Genomic DNA, 19,432 nt, shown 5'->3' with positions numbered 1-19,432 from the left:
ATTGTCTGGGTATTAACCACACACTCCCTTGCACACCAATTGACCCCTGTGCAAAATTAGAAAGAGGGATTTTTTTTTTTTTGTAACACCTAGTATTTCTTGTTATCCTGTGGGATACCCTGGTACTTTTGGTTTGGAGATCGTATGAATGATGAATACATAGACGAAAATAAATTTTGTCTGTTGCCCCCAAACCTTACTCCCGAATGAGATTTTGAATAGTGATAGGGCGCCCTCTTTCAGGAGAAGGTCACTCAAGAGAGAAATTAAAAGTTACTGTATTCTGAAAAGAAAGAGTAAAATTCGCTAAGCACAACAGTGAAAATCTTATCAAATCCTGTAAAGATTAGTAAAGTTATGAAATCGTGAAATTTCGCTTATATTCATAAAGCAGTTCTTGAACAGCCAATTATGCATGAGTAAGTGGATGATATAATCGCCTCACAAAATTTGCCATATGCTAGTAGTTTATACACAAAGTCTTGAAATTTCCAGCTTTCTTTTGTACAAACACATTCATGCTCAAGTCTGAAATCCTATTAATTATAGTTTATACATTCTACAGTTTAAAGTTATTCAGCCAGAAATAACATTGTTATATACTCTTATTGCAGATAAATATAGAACTTTGTCAGTATTTTGTGCACAATCAAATGGAAAATATATTGTGAGGTCATGACATTATCAGCTCCCTCATTTACGTATTCATAGCAACTTTACGAGTATACTGTTGGGTAAATATTAGGGAATTTTTACAATTCATAACTCATAATTTATGTCCGTTTGGATCAGATTTCCACTAATGTGCTTCTAAAAATGTTGCTCTTCCTATTTTACAGCCTTCAGCTGAAGTTTACCCAATGTAAAGTTACATATTTTTCCTGACAGCATGCCGTCCATCATGTTTCTTTTTTTCCCTCTCTCATTCAATTTTGTTCTATTTGCCTGATGTGGAATTAGAAATAAAGGATGTGGGGATATCACCAGGCTTACTTATATAGCCAAGTTTGCATTTCGCAGAAAGTGACGACAAGAGAAATAAAATGACGTAATCATCGACTTCGTATCCGTTTGTCATTACGGGGACATCACGTCAAAATATCAGATTAAATCGGAAATGACTAAAAGTGCCTTGAGCAATGAGGACTAGCGATATTTGTACAAGCTTTGAGCTTGAGGATGCTCGGGCTGTTCGCTGTTGCTAATTGCAGAAGACAGGGACGCACCTGAATGGCTCATTACGTGCTGCTCGTGAACTCCCGAGGGCTGCAAAATCACGTTAAATTCTTAATGGCGGGAAACCGGGGAGTATTGTTTACGGCCAGTGCGTGGTAATAATGACCGGAAAACTCTTATGGTGGCTTGTAATTCTGAGTTGTGACCGCGCCAAGAGAAAGGGGGTATTAATGCAATGTACACATCCTACGCACGACACTTTCTGCATCATTTCTATATTTACATCGGCGATCGTTCGCAGCAGGCATTTCAAATGTTTAATTAAACATCACAACGGTAAGGAATTGAAGAACGAGTGGGTGTGTTATACATGTAATTCTATAAACTCTCGAAGCGGGCCTCTTATCCTGTTTATTCCCATCCCTGGGAATACTGCACCCAGCTGATCTTATTGGTCCCAATCCCTTTATTACTGTTGAGTCATGAATGGATGAATGAATGAATGAATGAATGAATGAATGAATGAATGAATGAATGAATGAATGAACGAACGAAATATCACTTTACAGATTTAATAAAACCATACATAAGGAAGTAGGGTTTTTTTTTCAACACACAGCAAAGAATGCAAAGAAAGGACCAACAGACGTAAAGGTAGGACATTTCATTATAATGTTCACTTTTGTATTTGATAGAAGCTAGACAGGGTTCGTTTTCTTTAAGTTATATTCCGTACGGAACTTCTTCAGGTCACCACACAATCAGGTCACGTGTATGCAATCATTGCCGGGACGTACCGATCATTTGTGGGGGTTTTTTTTTTTTGTTCGTAATTTCTTTTCAAATTCTCTACAAAAAACAAAACAAAACAAAACTAAACTAAACTAAACTAAAACAAAAACAAAACACACACACACACACACACACACACACACCAAACAGACCAAACTAAACCAAAACAGAACAGAACGATGTATTTTCTTCGAAATCTACTGAAGGTAATCATTAGAAGAAATAAATGACGCGACATTCGTCTTTACATAAGATTTTGATTCCAAACGCAAATTTCTTGTTAAAAATGCAGGCCAGAATTACTGGAGCCGCGTATAAACCACAAAAGTAACATAATTATTGACGGTTATATTCATACACGGAAAACCCTGTGCTGCCACTTGACACTAGATGGCGCTGCGGTATTCTGAGCACGAACTGCAATATTGTCTGCAAGAGTGGTCGGTGAGAAAGGGGATTCGGTGTACCAATTCTACATGCCCAGCCTCACACAAGTATATAAAGCATGAACTAGGAAAGAAAATATAAAGCAACCACCGATTTGCATTTTTCTCTCATAAACTTGGTGAATGCAAGGACTTTGGTACAGCGGTGAGAGGGCTCTAGACTCTTGAACAGGACATATCGAGTTCGAGTCCAGCTCGGCTGATCTGTCAATGCACGAATGGCTGAATCCCTTGGCACAGGTGTTAAAAACGATGTGGCTGGATTTGTTGAGATGATTATTACGGCTGAGCCCTCATGGATGCTATTATGCAGTATTACATGGGGGAACAATAACACAGGACTCCGCTATCATTACAGAGCTTGACTTTGATGCTGCTAACCACATATATAATTATCTTCTTCCTTTTCTATTGGGAATGAACAACAACAACAACAACAACAACAACAACAACAACAACAACAACAACAACAACAACAATAACAACAACCAACAACCAACAAAAACAACAAAACGACAAAAACGACAAACACAACGACAACATAACTATGGAAAAAGAGTCTGGAAGAGATGGATACTGATCGGTGAATTGAGAACTGCGCAGACTATGACAGTTTGTGAGTACCGCTGAAGCGTATCAGGCTACTTGGCAGAATGTCACGTGACCGCCACACATGCGTACGGGGAACACCATGGCCACAATGGCGTCATATGTATTGATAATTCATAAGCAGCAAAGGTGGCCTGAACTGAATCAACCATTTTGTGTTTTTTTTTTCTTTTCTAGTTGTGTGAAACGTCAGCAGTGAGGTAGAATTCTTCAAACAAGAACAGTTATGGTGTCATATCTACTACCGACGGAGCCGTTTGTTATCGGAGATGAAAATTACTACGATTGGCCACGTGAGAATTACATTATTATATACTACGTCAGGGGAATCGTTCGACGTGAAAATTAGATTTTCCGCCAGCGGAGGCAGTTAACGAACTAGCGAGGTGTGCCCCGCTCTATTACACGCAATATACGTATACTCTTAAAGCCGCACGTTACACATCCAAAAAAAGGCTTTAATACGCTATGTCACGCAGCTATTTATTTATTTATTTATTTATTTATTTTATTTTTTTTTTGGGGGGGGGGGGATTGGCAGGTCTCTGCGATACACACTCCACAAATCGCGCATTTCAGCAAGAAGTGATGACTTGAAATTTCATCTCGCACGTGCCAAAACCTGGCCAGTGCCATCAAAACAAGTAATAGTTGGTGATTAGGAATGACAAAATATCGAATGGAGCACTTAACAAGCAGCACCAATCTTGTATTCCCCCACCCTTGCCCCCCCCCCCAAAAAAAAAAAGAGAAAGGACACGAAAAACATAGACGCGTATACCTTAAATATCTGAAATAGGTATTGTACAGATAAAGTGAGTGATTGAGAAAGTGAAAGATAGGGGAGAGAGGAAAATAGAGAGAGAGAGAGAGAGAGAGGGGGGGGGGGAGTAAAACAGAAAGGGGGATAATCTCACTGACCAGTAACTTTAGCATTTTATGTGTACATGATATTTTATGTTCATATCACAGGGTACATAATTTATATAATTAGGGCTTAAAACTAACTTTCTCTTTTCTTTTTTCGGAGCACTAACATAATGAATTCTGGTGGCCCGAAAATTAAATGCAGTCACTGGCAGTGGTCAAAACTACAAGAAAATGTAAAAATTCATATGAATCTTAGCTGCCCGATCGGGCCATGAAGAGATAGCCTATTGAAAATTTGTGGCCCCGACATCAATTTTTAGTGGCCCCTGGCGATCCCCTAGCCACTGCTAATGTCGAGCGCCGTATATAGGTATCTAGATCATGCATTCAAGAATGATTTCTTACGAATTGTTTTTATTTCTGTCTGTCGAAATCATGTCCCACTCAACAGACTTTCTTGAATGACCGATCTATTTTGATACAAGTAGCATACGATAATACTTTAAGTAATAGTTAAGTAGTTGCATATGAGCCACTACCAAGTGCTGGAGTGCATTAGATATTTTCATTATTGTTATTATCACTACTACTACTGTAATAATAATAATGATGATAATGATAATAATGATAATGATAGTAATAATGATAATATAATAAATGTTATTTTTATGCCTCCGCCAACGAAGTGGCCGGAGGCATTATGTTTTCGGGTCGTCCGTCCGTCCGTCCGTACGTACGTCCGTCCGTACGTACGTCCGTCCGTACGTCCGTACGTACGTCTGTCCCGTTTTGTTTTTGTCGATATCTCAAGAACCGTGTGGTGGTTTTACATCAAACTTGGTATGAGGGTATAACCTGGGGGATAATACTTTGTTTGGATTTTAGGGTCACGGGGTCAAAGGTCAAAGGTCAAAGGTCAAAGGTTATTTTGTGTAAAAAGGTTGAAATTTCATGTTTTTCTCCGTATCTCGCAAATGGTTCAAGATATCTTCATGGAACTTAGTATATATGCATATACCGATGGGCAGTCATTATCTAGGGAAGTTGGGGTCATGGGTCAAAGGTCAGGGGTCAAAGGTCAAGGTCAACTCCTCAAAATATCACTACTTTCCTTATATTTATGCAATGCCTGAAGGATTTTTTTTTAACTTGATGTATGCATGTATAACCCAATATATATTCTGTGGAAAGTTTCTTGCCAAAAGGTCAAAGGTCAAGTGAAAGTGCTAAATTGCACTTCTTCCTCCATATCTCAAAAGTAACTCAAGGTATTATCATGAAACTTACATATTTATGCATGTTCTACCTAACAGTGATTCTCTTTGCAACTGTGAGGTCAAAGGTCAAAGGCCAGATTTAGATAATACTATTTTACCATTTGATACTGAAATTATACTTTTTCTCAATACCTTGAAAATTACTCAATGCATAAACTTATAAAAGGGTCAAAAGTCAAGTAAAAATCATCAGTTCCCCCAAATACCTGCACTCTGACGTTTTAATCATTCATCCAATTGAACCTAGTTCTAGGAAAGTGAACATTCAGCACATTTGTGGCAAACCTGTCATTTTAATATTTTGCCAATTGTGTGAAACTGTCATCACACATTGTCAAGACATTGTACTATAGACCTATTAGGAGAACCATGCATTATTGCGGAGGCATACACCAGTCGCCGTAGCGACATTTCTAGTTATTATTATTATCATTATTAGTAGTAGTAGTAGTAGTAGTAGTAGTAGCAGTACGTGTAGTAATAGTAGTTTTATTGTAATTATATTCATTACTTTCATTATCATTACTATTACTGATTTCCTGACATTTGTGTATACGAGTGTTTCATTGTATTTCTAATTATTTGTTTGTTGGAAATGAAATAAATCAACTTGAACTTGAACTTGCACTTGAACTTGAACTTATTACTTTTATTATTATTATTATTATAATTGCATGCACACAACAAATCACTCGTTTCTTGGAATGAACATCAATGTCAGCTAAGCTGCCCAGGGGATTAAGAATTAATGATTGAGGATATTTCATCAAACATGTCTGACTGCCTCCCTTGAATAAGTAATTTAATTTGATGAGAATTGCAAAATACAGGGATCACAATCTGCACTCTTTAGGGAAAATAAGGTGCAGAATGATTTGGCCGTTCTTGAAATTGGACAATTCAGCTATAGTTCGAACTCTTCCGTTCTGCGTTAGAATAGATCAAGAGTAACGACTTCACACACACACACACACACACACACACACACACACACACACACACACACACACACACACGCACACACACATACACACACACACTCACCCATGCACATTTTTTAAATGACATTTTTATTTGAATTTCTTTCGATATCAGCATCGAATTCACAATGAAACAATTACAAACAAAATCTCATAAATCATAATTCTCTCGTTCGAGCGGAATCCTTATTTTTCAACGTACGACCCTACCCCTTGTGTCTGATACTATAATGCAAAACAAAAACAGTAATCGCATTCGTGTGCTTGCTGCATTATACCGACCGAACTATCCATGTCCCTATTACAACCTCCCAAACCACCCAAATCACCACCAGCCCCCACATGCAGGCATATCTAACCAACCCCCATTCGCATCCACACACTCACCAAACTATAGTAAAAAAGAAAAAGGAGAAGGTGCGAGTGTGCGCTCACACACACTCAAACACAGAAAAAAATGCACACAAATTTTAAAGAAAAAATATCATGTTTCTTTCTCTGATTTCAGTTGTGACTCTTAAGGGAAAACGAGATTAAATTAAAACTTAGTTGTCGTACGTGGCTGCCGGGGGGTGATAACGTCGTCATTTATGACGAAACGTGTTTTGGCCTGGTCTCACTTTCTTTTCAGTTGGATATGTTGCATACAAAATATGTTATAAGAATTAGAATCTCGCGGACCAGGAGTGTCTTCAAGCGCACCTTTTGTTGTGATCCTGTTAAAGTGTCTTTCATCGATGGCCGAACAAAACATGAATGCTCAGAGTTCTTCCGCAGTCTCCTTGGATTTCGACAAATTCTGACAAAACCAGTTTTTAATCTTCAAAGGCACTATAGCAGACTTGCCTTTTGGTTTTCCTGATGTTCGTTTCAGAAAGCAGCAATAGGCATCTTGAAAAGGTCTCTTTCTGGGAACATTACTCTACCCACTGGGCATGTCTGCACACACTCAAGTTAATCGATACGCCGGCAATATCTCGCATTGGAATAGTTGATGGAGTTCGCTCCAATGCGACCTTTTTTGTCATCACTATGCGCCGCGATAATTTCATTAGCTAAATGATAATGCCTCCACGTGCAATACAAGACATTATGACGTCATGGAATTGTGACATGACGTCAGTAAGGATCTGTACCAACTGCCAAATCAATAATCCTCATCATTGCTGGTTGCTCGATTCACATCCGCACAAAAACAATGTTATAGGCCGGCCAGTGGCGACCAGCGGGGAAAGATGGCAGTCGAGTCGTAACCATATCGTTTGCTAATCGATTGTATGAAAGGACGGATTGAAAGGTATCATACGGTGTACTTTCTCTTCACAACAAAAGAACATTATATTTCTTATCCATGTTTTGCCCGTATAGACTCAAAAATTCTAGCTGTCAATACCGTACAGGGAAGCAAAACAGCGATGAAGTGCTCGGAAGGTTCAAAGGCGATTTCTCGGTATTCGGGTAATTGAAACCCGGATATCAAGTCTAATTGAAGTTGGTCTGTATAGGAAGGAGTGATTGGTGTATGTGAGGGAGGTTGGGACGCGCGAAAGACATTTCCCATTTCGATGGGGTGATTTATTATGAGGCTCTGCCCGCCATCAATTTGCTTGATTAAAACTCAAAAAGTGTATGTACACTTTTCCCTGGCTGTCTTGTGGCGGGTCTATATTTGTACTTATGTGAGAGTCTTCTGGTACTTTATCGCGAATAACACTCCTCATTGAATTGTTTGTGACTGTCGTAAACATCAAAGATAAAAATAAATTTAGTCTCAGTTACCTCTGCCATTCGTTCATTCTCCAATTTCCCTATAAACCGAGTGGTCTTCTTGCTGAAAGTCTCCTTTTTTCCTTACGTGCTTGACAACTTTATCCTTGTCTGTTTCTTTGAATACCACTTATATTTCTCTACCAAAAACATACCATCCTTCTACACACGAAAAATGAAAATGACAGTCATGCAACTGTAAAAAAGCAAAACAAATAAAACAAAAACAAAACCGCCCAAAAAACAAAACAAAACAAAAACAAAAATTTAGATAGTTTTTAAAAGAAGATTAAAAATATGCTCGTGGAACCACGATTTTTATTGGACCAATGAAGATTTGATGTTTGGAAGAGCGGCGCTTATTTTTAATAAAAATAAATGCCATTCTTGTTCCAAATTTTAAATGGACGCCAGCTCTATTTTCTTTTATAGAAATTGCTTCACAACCAAATATGATATTTTCCGCCAAATACCACAACATCAACTTTCAACAATTAAATGGTATTTAGGAAAGCCTTTCGATCCCTTTGACTTTTAGTTTAGTTTAGTCCTCCTAGTTGCGGTCATTTTTTCCAAATCCATAAAATGTAGAAAAAAGAAGATAATGAACTTAATTTTCATAATATAGTACTTTGTTCATTGGTCTGGAAAAAAAGACGATATATTACTCAAATTGTAAGTGATTTACTTAATACATGATTCTCAAATCAGAGTATCTGAAGATATAGCTCCTGTATCGTCTCGTGGAAGAAAGTCAACAATAATCAACATTTTTGTTTCAGCTTTGTTCCCACCTAGTTCTGTGCTGCATAAAATGCGGGTGTGAACCAATTGGCTAAATCGAATTGCGCCACCTACGAAATGTAACGAGCGCGATGTCTTCTTTTAGATATCTCAAGAGTCGTTTAAGCGGAAAAGTAAGCACTACTACATTTAACTGAAACGAGAAAAAGAAGGGGGGGGGGTTGGGGTTGAGAAGAGAAAATAAGATGCAAAGTCATGGTTTCTCCAGTCCAACATAAATTTGGCTCAAAGCATGTAGAGACTACATGAGATTTCTCCAACCCAAAAATGTCAGAGAAGTATTAAAGCGCCCGCTGCAGTCAAATTCGTACATCCTGCCATGAGTGTGAGCAGCACTCACATCATCTGATTAGAACTATGATGAGAATTATCAATCAAATCACAAGGAGACCTGTCTGTGAAGAGGTATGGGAGTGTGTGTGGGTGAGTGTGTGTGAGTGTGGATGGGGAAGGGGGAGTGGGTATTGAGATTCCCCCAAGGGGTGTGGTACATTTTCAACACTCGCGGTTCTCACGAGATGCGACCTCTACGGTACTGAGCTGTGTAGCCGGTGACGACACGGGTTATTTTTTGCCGTAAACTTCAAGGACCAAGAAGACATAGGGCAGTAGGAGCATACCAGCATGGGCAACCAGAGACCGTGGTATGCCCGATGTCGGATGCCAAGCTGTCAGTCAAAGTCAAAGGTGTACATCATTTGCAGAGATCGGCTGTTGCGTGTGCATACTCGCCATGCCGTGAGACATATCGTAGCTGGACAGGGTCGATGGATAGCGTGTATCTCTTACCGACCACTAGTATCCACTTACAATCGAAAGCTTTCTGATTCACAGTGCTTTAAAGGTGGATGTCCGTATCATCTCCTCACACAGTTCATGCCGTGTTAAACGCCGTGCAAGATTGTTCCCAAGTTGCACCAGGGAGGTGAGAACCTCCCTGGTTGCACTTTGAATTACTGGCGTGTTTTGTTTTTTGTTTTTGTTTCCTTTGACGTGTATTAACAAAATGAAGCCCCCCTCCCCTCCCCCCAAAAAACCTTTTCGACAATAATGACAATGTGTCATCAAGCTCACATTATGACTTGTTTCAAGTCTACCATGGTTCGAAGCAAAGTTTCAGTGGTGAAATTACCTTCCTTTCAGAAATGCGAAGGTATGTTGTCGCGTGCATGTACCACTAATATCCTTGTGCTGCGTGGAGCCCACAATGAACGCATTTGTCGAATAGGCTTTTATTTTTTACGTGAAATTCTTCCGACTTCGCGTATGCACTTTGATGGTGCAATTGACAATTAACCATGACAGTATCATGTTCTGTTTTAAGTAAAAGAACATCACCGTCCTTGTGCAGCAGTAATCTACTGGGAGTCTTTTTTTTTATTATTAGCTGTCGTAATTTCGACTGATCAGCGGCTTGCTTTCCATTTCCGCACTGGAATTATGATGCAATTGTGATGACTTTCGGCCGGACTCGCGTACAAGATTGTCATTTAGAGTCGATCGAAGGAGGATCAATGAGACTTTAATTGGCCCGCCGTAATTCGAAATGACCACAACCCAAATGCAGGAACACATCGGAGTGCGTCGCCCAAGGATGTGGCGTCACTATTCAAGAAAGTCAATGCGTTCGCCGGCACTTTTTAAAGATTCAATGTCAACAAAGTTGTCCTCACAACAGCCTTATGATTTGGGTTTCACATCCAATAATGAAATGACGTAAAGGGGATGGCTAGTAACTGATCAGTGGGAATCAGTGGGAATGCTGGGGGATGACCGCTAACGATCTCCCCGTCACTGTACAGGCATGCTAACCTGGAAACATTAAACTGCACATTACTTGAATATGAGACCATTCTGCAGCAAATAATTTTCACACAACAATAGATATGTAATGTACTCTTAAATGAATCCCGCAAGGATTGGAGCAATCATCCCCCAGCATTCCCACTGATTCCCACTGATCAGATACTAGCCATCCCCTTTAAGCTTAGAATGACAGCTCATGTGGAATAAATACTGCAGTATCGCAATAATGAATGCAACGACGAACTCGTGCAATATCACAAATGAAGCGTGATATTTTCGCAAATAATCGATAATGGGGAGCGTTTAGCTATGTAAAGAGCTTGTGAGTAGGCTACACCTTCCGGCATGACCTATACATAATACACTGAGAACAAACATACACTACTATTAAAGCCTACCACCACCACCACCACCAAAAAACCAAAAAAAAAAACCCCAAAAAACAAACAAACAAAAACAAAACAAATACTCGACCAATTAACTCGACAGGAACTTGTGGGCTGTTCTCATGAATGCGCCACGCCCTGGGGAACTGAAGGCATGGATGTGGACGCCTGAGTAATGCTGTCTGTCGCTAAAAGACGCGGGAACGGCGCGCGGTATGCGGAGTGCGAAGTTTTACCTTTCTCCGTAGGCTGTCAGTCAATCTCACACGTATTCCTCGTCTTTCAGCCCTTCGTAGACCTAAGCAATCCCTCCTACCTGATGCAAGCAAACTTCGTGGTGGGGAAAAAATGATCGACGCTTACATAGGTACGATGACACTTCTTTGAGCTGTGGAAAATTATTCTACTCTTTTTATACCTTGATTAAAGAAGAACTTTATCTCATACAAATTTCTGTGCAAAGTCTTATTATCAAGTCATTAGAATATCGCACAATAACAGACAGAGGGAGACAACGAACGTAAGGAATGATCGAATCGACACCTTTTGTCGCAGTTTTCCCAAGGAATTTTCAGAAAGCTGAAAGAGAATAAGACAGTCGAATCGCCATTAGTTACGTTCAGACGACAAGCCTAACCTTACAAAACTTCGAGGTTAAGCTCTTGCCCCCTAACTTCGACGTGCGTCCATACGACTAAGCTTAACCTCGAGGTTAGGAAACCTCGAGGTTAAACTCCTGCCCCTTTGAGTTCGTTGATTTTTGTGTCCACACGGTGCTTAACTACGAGTGCCCCCCCCCCCCCCCGCGGCTCGTGGTTAGAGCGCTAACCCTGAGATATTTTGTGGTTCTTAACATCGAGCTAACCTCGAGGTTAGCTAACTACGAGTGCGTCTACACGGTCCCTAACTGCGAGCTTAACCTCGGGGTTTCCTAACCTCGAGGTTAGGGCTTGTCGTCTGAACAAATCTATTGGTAGAGAAGAGGAGGGGGAGGGAAGGGTAGTTAAAGTGAAAGGATACACGATGGATTGTTTGTCGGCTGCATTACTTGAGGCAAGTGAGTTAGTTCCTTACATACACCTCGAGTAAAATCAGTCAATAATGCGACTTCCAATATTTGATAGATGTTTAACCATCCAATAAACGAATGTCAGTGCTTTCATCTCATCTTTTAACGAAACAAGCAAAACAACATAGTAAAATCTCATTCTTACGTTTTCTCACGATGATACAACCAAGACGCCAATAAATGAGAGGGAATATGATGCTGAAGAGAATTCCTTTGCTTATTTGAACAAGGGCAATATCATTTAACTAAAAACTGTTTTGTCATCACTATGAAATGCAAAAACAGCATATCATTAGGTGATTTTGCAATTACCCCACCTGATTTTAGTTCAACTTTGGTAGTTCATAGCACATGCTTTCTAGTTCGAGAGTGAAGATCAACAAAATTATGAAAATAAGTTAGTGCAATAACAGCTCCTAAAAGAATGTAGCAACAACCTAACATAATCACGATATTGGAAAACTTCACAAAGTTGGACAAGTAAATACTGAATGCATTTGTCAAAATGATTCACACATTATTTCTTTTTGTTTCTGTTTGTTTGAATATGAAAGAAAAGAATGGCTGATTTTATCAGATCAAACTCTTTTGTCCGTGGCGTCTAGCTTTGAGAAGAGACGAATATCACGTATTTGTGACATATACCAGGCTGCTGACAACTCAAAGGTGGCGTTTTGCATTTTTAAAGCATGTGCGTACTGTCTCAACGCTCTAAAGATATCAAATGATTTTTATTTTCGTGAATTTTACTGGGGGATACCTTCATCTCAAAGTAATATAAAAGCATATGATAAAAGCATATAATAATGATTTTAAACAACTCTACCAGACGGCGTTACGCAGTTGTAATGATCATATAACATCGTTCTGAAAGAAATGAAATCATACGTCTACGGAACAATTTCTCATTCATCGCTATTCCATTCCGTCACTTCTTTGAAATAATTATGAAATAAGTGTACAATTTATAAAATCTTTATATCAGCATCGGAAAAATCGAATGAAATCGCTTAAACAATATTTTGAAACCTACAGAATAATTGAGAACATGCGTATGAATCGTTTGCCAGGTAAAACAATCCAACAGTCCCATGCGTCACTATTTGGGGGCTTGTCCGGGGCCCTTAATCTAATTGAGACATCAGTCTGGCATGTGTGGTGTATTTCTAATTCGTATTTCAATTCATTGTTTAGGTTGTATACGTTGTTAACAACCTTTATAACTCAGTGAAAATGCTGAACTCTTAGGTTGAGCTAAAATCTACGAACCGAAAATTTCACTAGTTGCTTTGGGGATTTTAGAGACTACATGCCAAAATGCAATGAATCTACAATAAAACCAGGATACGCATATCATTTTGATGGGGTGTGTTTTCATACAGGAATCATTGGACGTCTTTCCAACATATAAGCTCGCCATGATCACGAAGTAGGCTACTTCAAAGACGATATGGAGATGAGTCATTCAACATTTCACCCGCAATTACACACACACACACACACACACACACGCACAAACACATATGCAGATGCACCGTATTACAGGTCATGGATACAACACTAACAAAATGTGCAGTGTACTATATGAATCGTAATATCAATAATGTTATACAGAAGTTCTAGAAGAAGTTCTGGAAGTATGCATAATTTCCTTCTCTAGGGACTAGCTTGTTGTTACTGATCACATTAAAAAAAGATAATTTTGGCTTACCAAAACCTAGAATATGATCATCGGATGGCCATAAAGTAAGGATTTTACATTGATAAAAACAGCATGATAATTAGAATTAAAAGTAAGATAGACATTAGATCAAGTGAAATTGCTTACAGAGACTTGGTATTTCTCTTCCTGTTCTTGTTCTTTTTCTCAAATCATTAATTATGAAGTATGGTTACGGATCTTAGCGAAGTAATCTTATTAAAATCTGGAAGCCCAGAAGTAGTGATTTCTGTTTTATGAAATCGATATACATTTGAGAATTAAGTAAACATTACAGAAATGAGCTCCGCTGTCTCGTTCTGTCTTCCCGCCTACTCGGATTTTAAGACGGATGGGCAGAATTAGGTGGATCAGCTGTCTCGAGATTTCTTCCCATTAATTACATGATGATTCTTAATAGAAGAAAAAACATAATCTGAGCACTGGATTAGATTCCTCATCAGGATCCTGAGCTACTTACGCATACGTTTGTTAAATTCATTTAGGCCCTTCAAATTTGGAATGCCTTCAGCAATTTGCATTGTGATGAATTTGTTCGTGAAATATGCGTTTTGATATAAGTAGAAATGAAGGCATCTATACCGTCGATTACGATGCAGGTCCATTGATTGCTGATTGGTTGTCGGACAGACTATGATATGACGTATGCATGATTCTTGTGAAAAAAAAATGACGAAATGATAGTGAGAAAGAAAGACAAGAGAGAGGAAGAAAGAAAACATCCCTAGCCTGCGGTCAAGCTAAACACTTCTGGCAACCTTCCACATTTTTCATGGTCGACCACCTATTGGGACGTCGGCGAGCAAAGCCAACACACCTGCGACGAGGAAAACATTTCTACCAAAGATAACATTGACAATGCCTCTGCAATTGTTTTCAGGGGGATTTTGCCAGCAGAATAACACCAACACGCCATGACATTGACATCTTTTCATATTTCACGAAGAAGTCAGGGAACAAAGAGGAAGAGGAGGAGGAGCACGAACCATGAGATGATAGGAATGGTGTGTGCCAGTAATGAGGATCAGATGTTTGCTTCATTCGACCTTTTATAAAGAATCATCTGGCAAAAACACAGGGGTGTTTTAACTTGCAATGGATGGTAACTTCCATGAAAATGAATGTAACAACTCGATACTCGTATCCGGTAGAATTCGAAAGTTTGGGAGCATAGTTACCTCAGCGTCCGATTTCAGAATCTGATAACATTATTTCAAAATTTGAAACTCTTAGGTGTTAAGAAAGCACTTTGCCGTATATTGAAGAATTTTGAGTCCTGTGCAAACTTTGTGATGATTGCGAAATCTTTCAGGGAACAGTTTGATATTGATGTTTGAAATCCGTCTACTGTATTAGTATGTTCATCTCCTGCACCCATGACTGTTACAGTTCGTTACTTCGCAGGTTTGTTAGTCCAAAAATGAAATAAGCTTTGTTATTCCGAATGTTCGTTATTCCGAAAATGAAGGAAAAAAGGTTCGTTATTCCGAAGGTTCATTAATCCAAGAACCAAATAAGGTTCGTAATTCCGAAGGATCGTTAGTACGCACCTGATGTCATTTTCGGAATAACGAACCTTCGGAATAACGAGTCGTACTTCATTTTCGGATTTCTGAACCTTCGGAATAGCGAACGTTATATCATTTTCGGATTGCCGAACCTTCGGAATAACGAACATCACCAACCACGTCCCTTCAGGCCGATTTTGTATTTACTGTCTTCATCATAATATGGATAAAAAGCTTGAATATAGTCCGGTAATCTCAAAATAAACAAATCAAGAAGTCTGTGTTTAAATGCTTATATGTATGTAGGCATAGGAGGGGAATGTGTTACACAATTTTTTTCCTTCCCAACAGTCTTCTATCCGAGTATTGTTATGACTTAGTAATTCATACAACCTTTAATGTACGCCTACCCAGGCTCTTTTGCGGGGGTAAATCAAATCATTATCATTATTTGCGTTTGTGCGTGATATGGAATACAATAACAAGGTACAATCAAACTTTAGTTAAATCTTGCTGTGTCTAATCGCTTGGACCAATGCCAGTTAGCTTTCGTATGCAAAAAGCTACACAGAACTTCCTTAAATAAGCCCAGGAAATAAGTGCCATAATACAGTAGAATGATTACAAGTAATTATCGTCCGCACGCACTTCCAATCTCTCAATCTCGCTCCCTTTCGAGAACACCAACATTGGAGTAGATGTATCTTGCGATGTACAATTAAGTAATGACGTCATAATGACAGAGAATGCCAAGAACTGGTATGACTTTGCAAATTTAGCAGAGCGCAATGATCTTTTTAAATTGCTGTTTGAAATCAGGGGTGTACGCTACAGTGACTTAATACATAGACACATATGCTGTAGTAACTTTATGCTGAAGGACAGATATGTGCTACGTGGATGATTTTCTAGCATCCTTATATAGATCTCCCTTTTATTCCTTCGGAATAACGAACCGTAACTCAAATTACACTCTCTTTCGGTATAAATGAAATAGAAGAATGGAAAATGAGAAGAGATTACGATTTATCACTGAGAATGGATGATCTATTATACAGTCCTTGTATTTCATAAAACCCCTACAATACATCTCATGTTGACTGAATAAATATCATGATTAATTTTCTTCCAGACAAGTCCAGTCAACAATGGATGTATAGCTGCTCTATGATACAAACTTTTCAATGGAACGCTTGCTACCATTTCATCAAAACATTATGAGGCCTCCATCAAGAGCAATCAAAAGTATAAGATTGAGGTATCCTGCACATTCCTCTTGTCAATTGCAATTATATCAACTCTAACCTTTTAAAAGATTATGATATGAAATAATGTGTGTCACAAAATAAATGTATAACAGCAAGTTGCTACAAATATGTAGGCTTATACTTTGTTTCACAGTCATATTTGAACAGGACCGACGTTATAAATATATGTTTACCCTGTTTGCCGTAAAGTAATTCCTCAAATTGTAAGTGTAAGCTATATATACATATATATATAAATTATATCGTATGAGTAAACAGTGTGCAAACAAGAAACACCATTAAACAGTCGTTCACGGTCAAATCCTGCCCTGCTCCAGAGCTCACTAAAGGGGGTCGTTCCCGCTATCCCGGTACTTTCAAATGGGTGGAGCTCACGTCCGTCATGGCAGCTGGAAGGAATTTTTTTTTTGGCTCCGAGGGGGAAAAAGCTGACATTCTTTGGATTCTGTTTCAATGGAATACCACCATCTCGAGCCTATAGAGCTCTCCGCAAGTTCCGATCACCACTTGTACGACGCTATAATATTCTCTTACACGACACAATCTTCTAGTGGTAGTTATACTCAAGGGCTGAGTTTTGATTTTCGACATGGATTTTTGCAGCTGCGACCTACCGGAGCGCCTAGCATCAACATGGGTAAATAGGGCACGCGCAATATGAATACTTGAAGAATAATACGAGGAAAAAGGTGAAAACAAAGAAAGAAGCACAAATACCAGGGCCCACCCAGTGCCAGTCACATATCTCGGGTTTTCAGACTTCGTTTCAGGTGCGCACCTGGGATATTTCTACACGGCATAGCATCTCGGTCTTTGCCCCATTTTCGCGATTTCCACTATATCTTGGGCATATTTCTGACTCTTAGGCCCGAATTCACGAAGGTGGTACAAATGAAACCATGGTTTAAACCATGGACAAAAACCATAGAGCGCCAACTGTCGCACGGAATATTTCGTTACGAAATTGGTCATTTTGTCGACAAAATGACCGTTTCGTTAACGAAATGATCATTTCGTGTTCATTTAGCTGCAAAATGCTGTGATTTCGTTACAAAATAATCATTTCATCGACGAAATGACTGATTTCGTAACGAAATATTCCATGCGACACTTGGCGCTCTATGGTTTTTGTCCATGGTTTAAACCATGGTTTCATTTGTACCACCTTCGTGAATTCGGGCCTATAAGGCGAGGAATATTGCAGACTGTCAAAGCTTAAAGACTTTACATAATGCATATTGACTTGTGTTGATTCATGATACCCTCAACATCGCTTATATGGATGAATGAATATTCTATTTGGGCGAAATGATATTTTGCATCAATTTTTCCTTTATTTTTCTTCAGACTATTTCGATATAAGCCCAAAAAAGACCCATCCTAATTTGCAAGATTCTGCCAGTGACATCATCATCTGTCAATCATTGCTAAAATATTAATATGATTAACAAAAAGACACTGGGATGCACCTTTCCCTAGACTGAGTATAACATGCATGTTTCCATGATATTATTACTAATATGATTAGCAAAAGACATTGCAGGGAAACATGTAAGTTAAGCTCGGTCTTGGGGAAGCAGATTATAATCTCCTGAAGTACAATAACAACAGGAAAAACATGAAATATGTGCAACCGAAATATGAACATACGTACACGTATAATATATGTGTGTGTGTGAAGTTGTGCGTGTATGTTCCTCTTCTTCTTTGCCTCCTTTACGAGATATTTGTAACGTGTAACTGGGAGACAGTTGTCCAATCTATCATAATCATTATATATTCATACAGACCTCACTTTATCTCACTTAATGATGGCATCAGTCAGGCTCAGAAGAGAGTTAATGGCATATATATCCCTCAACGAGGATCATATCAAAAGATGTGAGTATCATCATGTCTGTTCAATCATGGAAACAGAAATTTATTTTCACTGGTACACAATACATTATACAAAATACAATCATACAAAGCTTACACACTTGCATAATGTGAGTACAGTTGTACGTTATAGATACATGCATTATGTACATAGTGATTGCAGCTCTCATCACTATCATCATAACAATACAAAACATGAACATGTAGTCTATCATAGATACGACCCGATTGCCTCGTTCGCCCTCTTTATATCTGACACACTTGGGTAACTATACACCTGTTCAGAATATATGTATATATATATATATATATACATATATATATATATATATATATATATATACATATATATATATATACATATATATATATATATATATATATATACATATATATAGGTAATGATCGTATTGTGTGTGCGCGTGCGTGTGTATGTGCTTGAAGGAAGAGAGAGTTTGTATGCGTGTACATGTATATGAGTCTCTGTGTGTTTGTGATTGGCATAATCGCGATGTTCCTTTAATTTTATGCGATTCGCAATATACACTCTTTTCATGTGTCCATCTATATAGCCAGGACCTGTTGCATATGCTGATACGTTTTTTTTTTCACGTTCCACACCCGTCAACATCATAAAATATAGGGTGTTCTTAGTATAATCCTCACTTCTACAACGCATCACACACTATACGATGTATGTTTTAATTTTCGCTGCAAGTTCGACACGGGATGAGGTGCAAATTTTCTGGTCTGTATACCAGAATGTTGGTTGCTCATTTTGCGATCATGAACTGCGCTCATCCATATCATATTATAACACTTTATATAACCATGGATGAAATTAGTTACGTTCAGACGGTGATCCTATCCAAATCTCATGGATAAGCTAACATCGAAAATAAGCTCTATGGGGCGCCAAGCGTCGCACGGTCGATTTCATTACGAAATCAGTCATTTCGTCACGATTTTTTAAAATTCTTGTTCCATATTCCACATTTCATATTCAAGCTTTACATTCCATTTGATTTCCAAACAAAAAATATGTTTAACACAACAGTCATTTTGAGATAAATTGC

The sequence above is a fragment of the Diadema antillarum genome, unplaced genomic scaffold, assembly GCF_040938485.1.
Source record: "Diadema antillarum isolate AM-2024a unplaced genomic scaffold, OU_Dant_1.0 scf00000093, whole genome shotgun sequence".
NCBI lineage: Eukaryota > Metazoa > Echinodermata > Echinoidea > Diadematoida > Diadematidae > Diadema > Diadema antillarum.
This window is presented reverse-complemented; position numbering follows the sequence as displayed.